Here is a 16,299-nt window from a genome sequence, read left to right on the forward strand (position 1 = left end):
CTCGCTCTCTCTCTGTCTCCCTCCCCCTCGCTGTCTCTTTCTCTCCCTCCTCGTCTGTCTGTCTGTCCCTCCCGAGCCTTTCATTTTTGCCCGAGGCGACAGGGGCACCAGTGCGTTACTGAAAGTGTTACTGAAACACGGGTTTCCGTGAACAAACAGATCTTAATACAAACAGATATTGCCGTGGGCACAGCGTATGCAAATACTTTTAACACCGACTCTGAGCAAAAACATTTATGTGCTTATTTTTCTCCATTTCAATCCGAAAATGGACACTACTGGAAGCAATACAGAGTACAGTACGCGCCTATGTTTTTTTTTTTTTTTTTTTTAAACTGTTTTTGGAATTCCTGCCAATTGTGTGAATTGAAAACGGAAAGAAGAAAATGAAACTGGAGTCACTGGGCATATGAGAATAAAAATATGACATGTCCGTGAGGCCTACCAGAGTATTTTGTACTTCAAGTGGATTTCACGGTATATTGATAGCTTGCTTGTGGATTTAATGGATATAAAATCTTGCAGAAAAATCGCAGGCGTTAAGAAATGGCACTGATGTTTTCAGATCCAAAACACTCTGTACACTTGCTAACAATGTGTACATAATGAAACAATGTGATGTGAGAAGAGTCATAATTTGTGGCAACAAGAGCTACGTCGCAATAATGATTATTATAATCTCACCGAGCGTCTTGCACACTGGAAAAACAGTAGAAGTGTGTGTGTGTATGTGTGTGTGTGTGTGTGTGTGTGCGTGCGTGCGTGCGCATACATGCTTGTCTACAGCGCATTTTTCAAAAGTTTATACTAAATTCACTGTTTCCAGTGAATTCTACAAGCAGAGGGTTGACAATGGCTGTGACACAGCTGTATGATGGGACTCATCCACCGAATGACCATATTGACAGAAACGCTGCACTGAGTTTGAAATCAATACTGGAAAAAAGTGACCTTTCTTTTCGACTTGCGCATCAACTACAAATGACCGCACACACTTGTATTTGTGACACACGTGTCTATTAGCGAGTAGAGCGCCGAGAAACGTGGTGTCTCGTCGTAAGGGACGTACACGGTACAGTATTGGTGTCAGATGACCAAAGCACAGTAAATACATCTGCTTTTTCATGACAAGTTGGGTGAATAAGTTCTCAGTGTATAGTTACGTATTGTAATGATGACGTATTATGGTGCTCCCGCGCGCGCGCAGGCTGATATACTTGGCCGTGTACACATTTTGTGCCTCGCACGTTTTGGAGTTTACTTTAATGTTGTTTATTTTATCGTGAAGACAGCTGTGTGAAATATAAGTCATCCATGGTTGCCTACAAGATATTAAATGAAGAGCTTCCATTTTTTCCCGTGTCCGTCTGGGTTTATGCACCTTTCTTTGGAATCCACGTGAGGATCTGGGCTAACTCATTAGCCAGATCGTTACAATATGCAATGTGTTACATAGCTTACTAATAAATTATGTGTATCTATGCAAGTACACGCAGAACGACAATTAAAAACATAACTTAAAAAAAAAAAACAAAACATGTCAGGATTGATACATTTCAAGGGGATTTATGATTCTTTGACTCATTAGTGTCCCCTGGAAACTGAGCACTTTCACACTGCAATCCGTTCAGTTTAATTCAAGTTGTTACCGAATGGTGAGGCAAAGTTGTATATTGTATGTACTGTGGCCGTTCGCACTTCCGAACAGTACAGAACACGGAGACGGAGAAGTTACGAGCAGAACGAGTCACGAACTTCCGGTCTCAGTCGCGCTGGTTAGAAGAGAAGCCAGTGGGCTGTGTTTACAGCTTGGAAAAAGTGGTGGGGGGGGGGAGGGTTGGTGTTTACAGCTGGGAAGCAGCTTCCCGTCAACACGCTGCTCTTCGTGAAACACAAAGCTGTCGCGCCCCCTGCTGGCAGCTCTGAGCGCATCCGCTCTAGCGCCATTACGTCACCAGAACGCCTTCAGCACTGAAGTGTTCCTGCGGACCAGGGCTTCCTACCTATGGGTCCATGGGCCCTCCTGGAATCCCTTGGATGGGAAGTTCATGGGCTCGGTGAGGAGCAGGCTTCTTTTGTAATCAACATTAACTCTTCTTTTTATTACTTTTAAAATATCAGTTTATCAACTTTTACAATTTTTTATATTAGATAAAATTACTTTTTAGAACTATCCATGGCATGATCTTATGTGAAGGTACTTTTCAGTACGGTACATTGAGTGCAATATTTTCTCTTTATTTTTGGATATTTTTCTCAGGGGTTTTTAGCTTTCGTAAGATCATTAAAGAGCTCGGTGACCTGGAAAAGGTTGAGAACCTATGCTCTGAACACTGTAGGGGTTTTTTCATGCATCTGCCTACGATTAATTCCGTTTGGTTTCATGTCATGCAATATTTTCAGAAATTTTTTTAGGGCTTTTTCATATTAACAAAGAGATATGGACAATGAGAGGATAATAAGGACAACATAAATGCTGTCACACCCACACCATCAAGCCAAACGACTGCCCTTGCTGTGCACCAGAGTGACCAGGGATAAAGGAAGCCATGCCAATGCACAAACAAAGTTGTGGAATCTCATTGGGCCATCGCTTCTCCTGTGACAACCAGCAAAACCCACTTACCTCCTCGGCCTTACAGTCCCTCCCTGTCCTTAGCCCTTCGTTTCCTGGTCCCTGTCTTCTCGGTTCCTGATCTCCTGCTTCGTCTGATCAACCTCGATTCCTGCCTTGCCCGAAGAACAACGTCTACGCCTCGAACGACCTTTGCCTGTCCCCAACTACAATTCTTGCCTGTTCCCTTGTCCAATCCTCCCAACATAAATGAACCTGCAACTGAGTCCTCACCTACACCTCGGTCTCCTGTACTTGTTCCTGACAGATGCTAGAATTGTTTTTATTTGTGTGCATACAGTATGTTAATTAGTTTACTTACCGGTAAAGTGAGTGAAAACCTGACCAACACAATCACTGCTAATAATCATGATGTACTGATTTATTCTCCTCATCATTTTTGTGGAACTAACAAATATACAGTCTTCCATCTAACAAAGGCAACAAGTCCCTGAAAAACTCTTCATAAGGTGAATTTTTATAACTGGAACATATTACCATCAATTTCAATGGCAAAACGTGAGATGGTCTCTTGAGCCCCAAATTGACACCCCACCGAATCCCATTAAAATAGACACAATAATTACAATACATACACACATTTTCTGAAACCGCTTGTCCCATGCTGGGTTACGGGGAGCCAGAGCCTAACCCGGCAATGCAAAGCGTAAGGCTGGAAGGGGGGGGAACACACCCAGGACAGGACACCAGTCTGTCACAAGGCACCCCAAGCGGGACTTGAACCCCAGACCCACCGGAGAGCAGGACCTGGTCAAACCCACTGTGCCACCATGCCCCCTATATAATTACAATAATTAGTTATGAAAAAAACTTAAGGCACACACACACACACACACACACACACACACACTTGTCCCATACAGGGTCACAGAGCCAACCCGGTAACACAGGGCGTAAGGCCGGAGGGGACACACCCAGGACAGGACACCAGTCCGCCACAAGGCACCCCAAGCAGGACTCGAACCCCAGACCCACCAGAGAGCAGGACTGTGGTCCAACCCACTGCGCCACCACACCCCCAACTTAAGGCATTTTTCCTTAATTAATTACTCCAATAATTTATGGTTGTCTGCCTGCACCCGTTCAGTCCTTTTGTAGCTATTGTAGACTGTTAACAAACAAAAAACACACAGACACATGCTTCATGTTTATTTATTAACTAAGCTTTTCATGCAAAAAAAAAAAAAAAAAAACAATGAAGACAGAAGAAATAATTGAAAACAATGGAAATTCACACCACAAAACAAGGTTACATGGTTTCTCATGGCACCTGGGCTTTGCGATACGTCATGAGTTCCATTCCTCCTCGGCCTGTGTGTGCAGTTTGCATGCTCTCCCTGTAAACTCCCTGTAGGCATCTTTCTGGTTTCTGAAAGGCTTTCTGATGCTGTAGCGGTTACAGCTCGTGTCTTTGAATCCAAAGATTGCAGGATCACTTCTCACCTGTAGTACCCATGAGCAAGGTGTTTGCATTAGTTCAAGTTCAAGTTTTTTTGTCATAGGTACAAGTATCATGGAATTCTTCCTGAATGCTTCTCCACAGACTATGGACAAAGACAGAGACAATAGAAATACTACACAAACAAAACAGTGACAATGACAGCGAGTAGTGCAACAGCAATAGCAATAAATAATGGTAACAGTAATAACAATAATACCAGTTGACAGTCAGTGAACTCAGAACGGGAGAATAAGAATGCTTAAAGTGGCAGTGTAATTTACCAATGTGTTTGGGAGGAGCAGTCCAACTCTAGTTACTAAAGATGGCACATTGGTTAGTGTTGTATACTCTTACAGCAGGGGGGGTAAAAGTTGTTCCTGTACTTAGCAGTGCGGGTTCGAATAGACCTGAGCCGCTTTGCACCCGTGTGGGGTGACTATGATCTTTCATGATGCACATCGTCTTTCTGAGGCAGCACGTGGTGTAGGTGTCCTGGACTGCTGGTAGTTGTATGCCGATGATTTCCTCAGCTGTTTTGACCACCCTCTGTAGGGCTTTCTTGTCCTGCATGGAACAGCTGCCACCCCAGGATGTAATACACCCTGTGAGGACGGACTCCACAGCACACCTGTAGAAAGTGGTGAGGACTGTAGTGGACATCCAGACTTTTTTCAGACTCAGGTGTCAGGAAGTGGAGATGCTGATGGGCCTTTGGGATGGTTGATGCTGTGTGCTTAGACCATGTGAGTTTGGCAGTGAGGGTGACCCCCTAGGAATCTGAAGCTGTTGACCCTCTCTACAACGTCTCCTCCTATGTAGATGGGTGCATGAACCGTATCCTGTTTCCTAAAGTCAATCACCAACTCCTTAGTTTTACTCACATTGAGATACAGGTTGTTGTCCTGGCACCACTCTCCCAGGAGCCTCACCTCCTCTCTGTAGGCCGTCTTATCATTGTTGGTGATCAGACCCACACTGGTGATATTGTCAGCAAACTTTGTGATGGTGTTGGAGCTGTGACTGGCCACACAGTCATATGTGAACAAGGAGTACAGCACTGGGCTCAGGACACTTCCCTGTGGAGTGCCAGTGTTGAGGATCAGTGGGAAGGAGGTATTACTGTTAATCCGCACACGCTGGGGTCTGTTGGTGAGGAAATCTAGGATCCAGCTGGACAATGTGGCACTCAGTCCCAGCCCTAGTAGCTTGTGGATCAGCTTGGTCGGGATGACAGTGTTAAATGCCAAGCTATAGTCCACAAATAATAGCCTTGCATAGCAGTTTTTATTGTCCAGGTGAGCCAGAGTGGTGTGAAGGGTGTGTGATATTGCGTCTTCAGTGGATCTGTTGTGGTGGTAGACAAACTGTAGTGGGTCCAAAGTGTCTGGGATAGTGTCCTTAATGTGTCCCAGCACCACCCTCTCAATGTCACGTCCACGCCCACATCTCAAACGACAACACCTGACTCTGCTCCAGCACCAGATTAACCACTCACCCTTTAAAAGACCCTCCTCAGATCCCGTACCTTTGTGGAATCTCATCAGAGGCAACTGCCCTTCCTTGTGACTCCTCGCTCATCTCCACTTCTCAGTTCACATTCTCCGGTTGTTGACCCTTCGCTTTGTTTCTCGACCACGTCCACGGATCTTCGTTTCAACTCCGATCGCCGTTCGACCGACTCTTCGCTTCGTCTCCTGACCTCGCCCATGGATTCCTGCTCTGACCCCGACTGCCGTTCGACCGACCCTCCGCCTGTCCCCGATACCGAGAACAACTTGCCTGATCCTCTGAATCTAGACGAACGACCCTGCACTTGGGTCATTCCGTCCCGTTTCACCGTGACACTCAAAGCATTTCATTGCAATGGGGGTCAGTGCCACTGGGTGATAGTCATTAAGGCATTTGTTTCTCTTAGGAACGAGGATAATGGTGGTGTTTTTGAAACAGGTGGGTACAGTTGAGCTTTTTAAGGAGGTGTTAAATATGTCCATGAAGACAGCAGCCAGTTGCTCACTGCATGTTTTTAAAACTCGCCCTGAAATTCCGTCCGGACCAGCAGCTTTGTGGATGTTGACACGGCTAAAGGTTTTTCTCACTTGTGCTACAGAGATGGTGAGACTGGTGTTATAATGCAGCGCTGTGGGGATTCGCACCAGGGGGTCTCTGTTCTCAAACTCGAAGCGGCCATGAAACACGTTCAGTTTGTCAGGGAGAGACGGAGCGGCACCTGTCAATGTCTGCGTCTGTGGTTTATAATCTGTTAATTTTGGATTCCCTGCCACAGCCTACGTGCATCTTGAGTGCAGTTGAACTCTGATTCCACCTTCCTGCTGTATTCCCGTTTCACGCTGGCGATGACTTTGCAAAGCTTGTACTTGCTCTTTTTGTACGGGTCCGTGTCTCCGGACTGAAACGTGCAAGTTCGCGCGAATCTTATTTCGGATTTCGGCAGTTATCCACGGTTTTTGGTTGGGGAATGAGCGGACTGTTTTATGTGGTACGCAGACATTTATACAGTACCCGATGAAGTCTGCGACCACTGCGGCATACTCATCCAGACTGGAGGATGAGTTTCTGAACATGTCCCAGTCCACGGGGTCGAAGCAGTCCTGGAGCCTTTCCTCTGCTTCTGGTGTCCAGCGCTGCACAGTACATGTCACAGGCTCCTCTTGCTTCAGTTTCTGCTTGTAGACCGGGAGCAGCAGAATCGACGTGTGAGCTGACTGCCCGAGGTGTGGATGCAGCAGGGAGCGGTGCGCACCTTTGTGTGAAGTGTAACAGTGGTCGAGGGTGTTTGAGCCTCTGGTGGGGCAGGAGATGTGCCGATGGTGCTTTGGGTACACATTCCTGAAATCGGCTTGGTTAAAGTCCCTAGAGATAATGAACAGTCCATCTAGGTGCTTGTTCTTATACTTAGTGACGACGTGGTACAGTTTGTTCAGCGCGCTGTGTGTGTTCCCTTGGGGTGGGATGTAAACTGCGGGCATGAGCACAGCCGAGATCTCCCTGGGCAGGTAGAACGGTCGGCATTTGATCGGAAGGTATTCAAGGTCCGGAGTGCAGTTCTGTGCAATCACTTCCACATTCGTACACCAAGCGTCGTTAATAAGAAAGCATACGCCCCCTCCTATCTTTTTCCCCGATGAACCAGTCCGATCTGCGCAGTAAATTGAGAAGCCCTCGGGCTGGACCGTGTGGTCCGGCGTGCTGGCGGTGAGCCGCGTCTCCGTAAAGCAGAAAACACAGCAGTTCCATAACTCTCTTCATTAAACGGCTCCAATACAATTACCTTGCTGTGTTAACTGGCAAGTAATTGTCAGTCTTTTTAAGAAAAGCATCAGGTCAATGAATACATGAATTCCTTGTCATGTATATATGAGAGATGTTGCACCCAGGATTTAGCCCACTTAAAGGAGCCAAGAGCCTGGGTGTGGAACCCTTTTTACTGGGCTAGTGGTACAGGTACAGGAAGTGAAAATCCCCACACAATGCAAGTGTCCGTGTAATAACGGAGTACGGTTGTACCTTGCTTAGACATACAGGACACCCGTCTACACCTTAAACAAGTGAACTTCTGGCAAATGGCGTTCGCTTGCTACACTGCCTTACTGCTGGCTGCATATCAAGACATTAAACAGTAGGTGCTTCACCACGTGCATGTGACATGTATGTGTGTGTGTGTATATATGATATATATATATATTATACTGTATACACACACACACACCAGTGTGATGGTTGTAGGATTCAGACACTCCAGAGTTTCTTCTTCAGAGCCCCTTCTTCTTACTGACGTGTCACTGGAATGCAGGGAGAGATCAGCACAAAGGTGAATAATGTGACGCTACGAACACATCGTTCTGTGGGGAACGAAGCGGGGGTTCAAACGTAATGCTTAGAAATGTGGCTTTTGAAATAGTTTTGGTTTGGAACAAAAAAAGATAGGCAAGTTTAGCAAGAGGCAAAGGTCTCTTGACGCAAACTTGAACGGGCCCGGCGGCCTTCGACACGCATGGTGCGCGTGGAGCGTCTGCCCTCCCGAGAGCGATCAGCAGGGCAGCCGCACGTCTGGTCAAACTTTGTAAGGCACGGACAGTCTCACAGTCAAGAAAATAGCAAAGCTCCAGCTCCCGTGGAAATATTCAAGCCGTTTGTCATGCTTTCATGCGGGAGACAGCTGTCATACGCACAGAGGGTACTGCGTGTTCGCGAAAGTTCCACCGTGTCCACTAGGGGGCGACATACACACATTTCTGTCGAGAAACGAGCTGGTGGAGGTAACATTCACAGAAGAAGGAAGGTTCGCCCGCCAACAGTCAAGTACTGAACTGTTTGAACAGTCAGTGTCGGTGAAAAAGTTATTTTTCTGGCATATCAGAAAAATACATGAGAAGTGTTTGTCGATTTTATCACTAAGTTTGCTGTCAATGGAACACACATTATTGTTGGCCCTGCCTTTCATGATAGACACCTGTTCCAGAGATTGAATTATGCAAGAAATAAAAAACGCAACTCATAGAGTACCAAATCTATCTATCTATCTATCTATCTATCTATCTATCTATCATAAACCTTACTGTTTAAAACTTGAAACTGCAAGTATTTGTAAAAAATTTGTACGTTTGAACACTTTAACTTTGTATTTTCAGTTATTTGCTTCGCAGCTGCTACGAAGGATATTTTTTTATTACTTATGTTAAAATGTAGTTTTGTTTATTTTAAATGTACATAAAGATTTTTTTAAATTTTTTATTTTTATTTAAATATACACAAAGAGTTATTTTATTGAACATATGCTGTGAATGAGTTTCTGATAATTTCATGAAGCTATGCATGATTAAAAAGCAAAAGTCTGATTATTTCCAGGGTCGGCCAAACTTGTGCTTTAACTATACTTTATCTTGCTTGATTTGTAGTTTTTGTTCATTTATGTTTTGTTAACAATAATGGATTGTTGGTTTGATGGTGATTTGAACTCATGGCATGAAAATCTCCCCAAAGGTGCGTTCCCTTTTTTCTTGGCGGTTTCCAAAATGACAAATTTGAGATTCCAGAAAAAAAACCGCACACAATGGTTTATTATTGAGCTGCACACAACAGCCACTAGAGTTATTTGTATTGCCTTATTTTTATCATCTCTACTATTAGCATGTATTGCGGACAGTCGGAAAAGCATCTCACCGCACGTCGTACTAAGTATGGTTGTGTATGTGACAAATAAAATTTGAATTTGAGTTTCTGTATTACTCACAAAATTGAATGAACCTCTCTGTAATACATACGGTACATGTAAGGATGCAGCCTCTCATCAGCACGTAATGCTTTGCTCACGTCAGGGACCTGCAGGCGCTGGTAAAACCCAGCGGTTCCCCTCACAGGCCTACAGCCGTGACCGATTGCTGCGGGAGCTGCCCCCCCCCATTGACCTCCTCCCTGAATGAGCATACTGGCAAAACCACTGGCACTGCACAAATGTTAAGTGAACGTACGTGCGACTACGAGCTTCCCGAATTGTCCTGAGGGCCTTCGGTCTTGTTTCAGCGCTCAGCACAGAGCCGTGTTACTGTCAGCGGCACCAGGGAACGTGGTCGTGCTGGGAGAATAAAACGCCCCTCTGCTGCGTTGCTGTTGTAGGCAGGCGGGGTTATTTTTCTTGAGAAAGTTCCCTCTTGCCAAAGGTGTGTACGCTGCAATGTAATCCTATAGCGCTCTGGAAAACGAGTTTGAAATGAAATAAGACTGAAAGGGAGAACGTAACCAGACCTGAGTGGAACATTGGCACGATCGCTCGTAGAATGTTACCATTTCCTGTGTGGGTGGGAATGCAGGGCCCAGGGGCTAAGAGAGGGCCTGTGGGAAAAAAAAAAAAAAAAAACAGGGTGCAAAATTCTAACCTGCGTGTGTAACTGAATGTTTGCGGTTATAACTGCAGCACACGTAAACACAGAAAAAGCCCCGCTTGAATAAATCTTAATTTAAATGACGGGGGGACTCGCTTCGAGGAGGGAGAGGAACGTATTCAATCCCGTCCACTCTGGAACACAGGCAACCAAGCGGCACAGAAGGACCTTATTTCCGGAGTGTTGGACTGTTCTTAGGACATTTTGCTGGCCAAAATGAAAGCTTCAGTCACAACACCTGCATGATGGGAAGGCAGAGCAGTCTGCGTACACTGAGCACACAATGTGCACAAAGTGCCTCTTCCAGCCACTGCGATGCGACACATACAGGCTAGAATGGTAACAACAACGATGACAATAATAATTCTTCTGTTTATGCATTGCAGAATATAGAATGTGCTCGGTTTTCTCACCGTGCCATTATTATAAGTTCAGACCTGGGCTAGGTGACAGCACCTTTTTGGTCAAGGTGTTGCAAGAACATAACGCGTGGGAGAGCAACTTGATCCGACAGGTTTCGAGAGCTGCAGCCAGATCAGTGGGTCAGTTAGAAGCACGAAAGCCTAGCGCTCTCCGCTTAGATTAAGATTGAGCATAACGGAGACTATGACAAATTCATATCAGTTTGTCACTCATACGGGAGATGATATTACGGGCGGTCAGCGCACACCACATAAAGAACGACGTTACTGGAACATGGCGAATGCTGATATGTGGAACCCCACTTGGAAGCGGTTCACCATAGCCCTCCACGTGTGTCTTTGGGTTTGCAAACAGTTGGAGAATGTGCACGTACCGCACTACATTCAGATCTACACCCAAAAAAGCAACTCGGACCCTGCGAGGCAATGACTTTACCTGCTGGACCACCACACTGCCGTAGGAGAACGTACTAACGCGTGCTGCAATCATCACAACCGTCATGGCAGTCATCACCAGCCACAGGAAAAATTGTTTAGAATCCTACTCTTTTGCATGCCCATATTAATGTTTTCGTTGTTGAAGACGTGAGGCTGAGGAATTGGTGAGGACCCAACTGCGGGTTCATTTATTGGAAGTACTAATAAGGAACAGGCAAGAGACGTTGCTGGGGACAGGCGTGGGTCGACCGAGGAGCAGACATTTTTAGGATCAGACGGGAGGCATAGTCAAAAGAGAAGAGCCAAGGGTCAGAAGTCAGGACAAGGAAGCATGAACAAGGGAAAGGATCGAAGGGAATCAGGGAGGACAAGTAGATGAACACGATTTGTCACTGACTCGCAGGAGGTGCGGTTTCGCTCTAAGAGGTTCCGTGACCAGGTACGCAGGCACGGCCTCTTTATACCCTGCCTCTCTGTTTAGTGGCAGGTGCAAGCATCAGGCGTGAGGTTGTGGGCGTGACAAATGTCAAAACTTAAATCAATGAGAGAAATTTCCAGAGTAAATTTTTCTTAGAGTCCTTCTAAGGTGTGCTCATTAGGCAGCATGGCACCTATGTCTTGGTTCCATCCTCAAAAATCAAAACAATGAACATTTGTATCACCTCTGTCCAACAGGTGGTACTGCAGGCCTAGCAATCCTGCGTTGCTGCGTCTCAGACACACACCTACTGCGTGTTACTCTCACTCCCGCCAACCACTTGTTCTCATCTGGGTTGCAGCGGTCCAGGGCCTGTCCCCAAGTCACTGGGCACAGAGTCGTGAGGGTACACCATGTACGGGACACCAGTCCATTGCAGGGCAGCCACACACACACACACACACACACACACACACACACACTCTACAGACAACCTAGCATCACCAATCTACCTGAACTGCGGGAAGACACCTGAGCCCACAAAGGAAACCCACACAGACTGAGCCGGACTTGAATCAACACCTGAACAGCCCAGGTTTTGTGAGAGAGCTGTACCACCTGTGTCACTTTAACTATATTCTCCGCTACAGAGTAGAACAGCATCCTCCCCGTCTACACATCCTTACTCATGAGCTTTCCCCAGTGATTCCGCTAACTTTTTCCTGTCCTGTTTCATTTCCGATGCCTTTAAATCATATTGCTGTCAATAAGACTGGAATTTGGTGATGCAATGTTTATACAGTCTACCAGTGTGCCTGGATCCATAAAGACAATGGGATAAAAGAACTACAGCACACGTATATATTGAGCCTGGCAATATGTATGGCTTCCAGTTTTATGTTGTAAAAATTTTGCATACCATTACTTGTGGTATTGTGAAACATATTTTAAGACAGAGAGGGAAGAACAATGACATACATTATTTCCGGGAAAAGTACACTGTAATTTTTTTTAAGAGCCGGTGAGTCACATTCATGTAAAAATCTTATGGCTAAGCTGTAGAAATGGGTGTCGGACTATCCCGAAGTAATTCTTACAACTTGATCCTCTTCGCTTGTGCTACTGATCACTTCGTTCTCACCCTATGGACCCTGATCATTCTGTCATCTTGGACTATATTTACTCTGGCTTCGAAGCACATTGGAACATGTATTTAATGTATGTAATGTTTTTCCATGTTTCTCTAGTGTTAATATGTGGTTCACTGTCATTGACTAGGTTTTAAATTTTTAATTTTAAATTTCTACATTTTCAAACAGTGGACATCGTTCTTCCTTCTGCATCTTCATTTCTCCTTGTCGTTTGCATTTTGGTGCATATGTTATAAACAACACCTGCTGACCACGTAAATCATGCTCTTTAATTTCCACCTTCAGCTTTTACAGCAAAGAAAATGAGCTCACTCTAGAGCAAACTGTAGGGTAACTCTCATTTACCATCTCATGGCTCACTTTTAGATAGCTACAAGTTCAACTTTAGGAGCTTATTTTTGTATTTTAATTTTGTATAAAAATAACAACAAAACGTATTGTGGTGGTGCAGCAGGTTTGGCCCGGGCTTACTCTGTGGTAGGTCTGGGGTTCGAGTCCTGCTTAGGGTGCCTTGCAGCGGACTGGTGTCCCGTCCTGGGTGTGTCCTCTACCCCCAAAGCCTTGCTCCCTGTGTTGCCTGGTTAGGCTCTGGTTCACTGTGACCTGCTCAGGATAAGAAGTTGTAGACATAGTGTGTGTTTGAATTCTGATTCTTAAACTATAGAGTACGGGTAAGGTACAGAAAACCTTAAAAACAATTTTGTGATGTGTATGGATCAGGGTGCCTGTATTTGTTTAAATCAGGCACTTTAGTAATCCATTCAAGAGTTAAATTTAATTTCAAGTAATTTCAATGGCATTAGATGTTTTTGGTCTTTGTATGAGTTTGTTGTCTTCTTGCCTGAATCATGCTGGTTAGTATCAAGTTCTCTGCTTGCTCTCGGATATCCTCTGACTGCTCACACACACAGAGAGAACTACTGTAAACCTGCTACGTAAATTAATTAGAACTAATACAAAACACGGGGGAGCGCAGTGGCGCAGTGGGTTGGACCACAGTCTTGCTGTCCGGTGGGTCTGGGGTTCGAGTCCCGCTTGGGGTACCTTGCGACGGACTGGCGTCCCGTCCTGGGTGTGTCCCCTCCCCCTCCGGCCTTACGCCCTGTGTTGCCGGGTAGGCTCCGGTTCCCCGTGACCCCATATGGGACAAGCGGCTCTGAAGATGTGTGTGTGTGTGTGTGTAATACAAAACACGGGGGAGCGCAGTGGCGCAGTGGGTTGGACCGGGTCCTGCTCTCCGGTGGGTCTGGGGTTCGAGTCCCGCTTGGGGTGCCTTGCGGTGGACTGGCATCCCGTCCTGGGTGTGTCCCCTCCGGCCTTACGCCCTGTGTTGCCGGGTAGGCTCCGGTTCCCCGCGACCCCATATGGGACAAGCGGTTCCAAAAGTGTGTGTGTGTGTGTGTGTGTGTGTGTGTGTGTGTGTGTAATACGAAACACCATTATCAGATAGATGCTCCAGACTTAATATTTTGGTCATTGACGTAAGGTATAAAGTAATTTTTATGACACCAACTCCCAAGAAGGATTACAGAGAACCACTCTCTAAATGAATGATGTGTGTACTTTTAAATTTGGCTGTAGCATTTGTAACAGGAAGTTGTTATATCATGTTATAACACTTGCAGTCACTGAAGAGGGCTACTTAGTGGACCACACAGAAATAACTCCAACTATCAAGACACCTACCTGCCAACATGCTAAATGTAGAGTTTCATCTGAACCCAAAGGTTACAGGTTCAAGACTCACCTTCAGCTGTAGTACCCTTGAGCAAAGTACTTACCATAACATTGCTCCAGTAAAGAATTGCCCAGACGTATAAATGAGTAAATAATTGTAAATAGCTTAACATTGTAAGTTGCTTTGGAGAAAAGCATCAGCTAAATGAATAAATGTAAATGGATACCCTCCTCCCAGTAACTGAATTAAATGCCACATATTTGGTAGTAGTGGGGGTGCGGTGGCGCAGTGGGTTGGACTGGGTCCTGCTCTGTGGTGGGTCTGGGGTTTGAGTCCCGCTGGGGTGCCTTGTGATGGACTGGTGTCCTGTCCTGGGTGTTTCCCCTCCCCCACCAGCCCTTTGCCCTGTGTTGCTGGGTTACTGGGTTAGGCTCTGGCTCCCCGTGACCCTGTATGGGACAAGTGGTTTCAGACTGTGTGTGTGTGTGTGTGTGTGTGTGTGTGTGTGTGTGTGTGTGTGTGTGTGTGGGTACACAGGAAGAAGAGTTACATACAGGATGTGTTATGTTAAATGAATTTCTGTCCTTCAGCTCCTCATTGGCACAGAGGAAATTGACTAGGGAGCCATAGGTTGTGAATCAATGGAGAGTGACTAAAGTGACACAGACTATAGCTCAGAGTGGAGTGACTGGGGTGACACAGAATATAGCCCAAAGGAAATTGACTGGAGAGACACAGGTCAGGGATCAGTGGAGAGTGACCGGAGCAGAATGAGGCTGTTTACAAGGTATCAGACTCACTGGAACAACTGAGTCCTTGTCTTCTCTTCTGCAGCCTGTCATGCACACACAAGGAACTAGAGCAGTGCAGAGGATTCCACGACAATAATTCAAAACAAAGTGCTGAAAATGGGAAAAGGAACTGACCGGGTTCTGTTTTGGAGGACGCCTGGGACTCGAGCCCCCCCAGCTCTCGAGCCCCTGGCGATGGGGCTGCTGGTGAGCGGGAGCGGGTGATGCCGCAAGCAGGCCCCGCGGGCTGAGTCAGCGTGAGCTGGCTGGCTGCTCCGGGGACGATCCCGTTCCGCAGACCACAGCCGTCTGCGTGGCCCCTAGCGCTGACGTCAGAGGAGCTGCACGCACTCACACATGCACACATACACCCAAACGCGTGGAGGGAAGCAGGCCTCGCAGACTTTGACCAAGAAAAACGTACAGTCATAACATGGAACACTTTCCTCAATCGTTTCCCCTGACGGTGTGACCAGAGGTCCACCGTTTAATGACGCATTCCTTTAAAAACTATCAACCCAGTAAAACCAAGAGCTACAGGAAGAATGTGCTTTATGCAGCACTGACCGTTAGCGTTGAAAAAACAAGGCACAAAATGTATTGCATTGTACGAATGGTATTTCGTATTCCTCTGTAGTAAAGTGACTTTGCTTCCTTTAATGGCTTTAATGAATGGTCTCAACTACACCACTCTGAGATGGTTATGGCACATGGCAGCATGAAGAAGGGATACTCTGTGGGCTAATCAGTGGGGTGTCACATAGCAAGATTAGCAAACCTTGTTTGTTGATCAGCAAGCCTGGTATACATGCCGTCTTAGGAGAAGCAAAAAGCATTTCCCTATGATGCGCCAAGGGGGGTGTGGAGTCGCGGTGGGTTTAGCACGTGCCTGCTCTCTGGTGGGTCTGGGGTTCGAGTTCCCCTTGGGGTGCCCTGCAACGGACCGGCGTTCCGTCCTGGGTGTGTCCCCGCTCCCTCCAGCCTTACGCCCCGTGTTGCCGGGTTAGGCTCCGGTTCCCCGCGACCCTACTTGGGACAAGCAGTTTCGGTCGGTCAGTCAGTCAGTGTGTGTGTATGATGCACCTCAGCAAACCTCAGCTTTTTACTGACCCAAGCCATGCTGTTTTTTGCTAACCTCAACCCAGGTTGTTTCCTCTGCCAACCCAGATTCAAACCGAAACCCTTGTCTCACCATTAAAGCCTTAACCTTAATTCCTACCTGCTGTGCACACAAACATGTTTAATTGCTAACTACCATTGACTTGTGCCTGTCCTTTGTAGTCATCCTTCCGCTTACCACTGCAGGCCCTCGCTTCCCTGCAGGCAGCCGCAGCAGACCTTTTTCACATTGCTCGAGTGTGTGGATAACTGCTAGTGAGCTCCTGCTATAAAGAGGCTCCTTGGGTGTTGATGAACGTTAATGAA

This window comes from Scleropages formosus, chromosome 1, assembly GCF_900964775.1.
Source record: "Scleropages formosus chromosome 1, fSclFor1.1, whole genome shotgun sequence".
Taxonomy (NCBI): Eukaryota; Metazoa; Chordata; class Actinopteri; order Osteoglossiformes; family Osteoglossidae; genus Scleropages; species Scleropages formosus.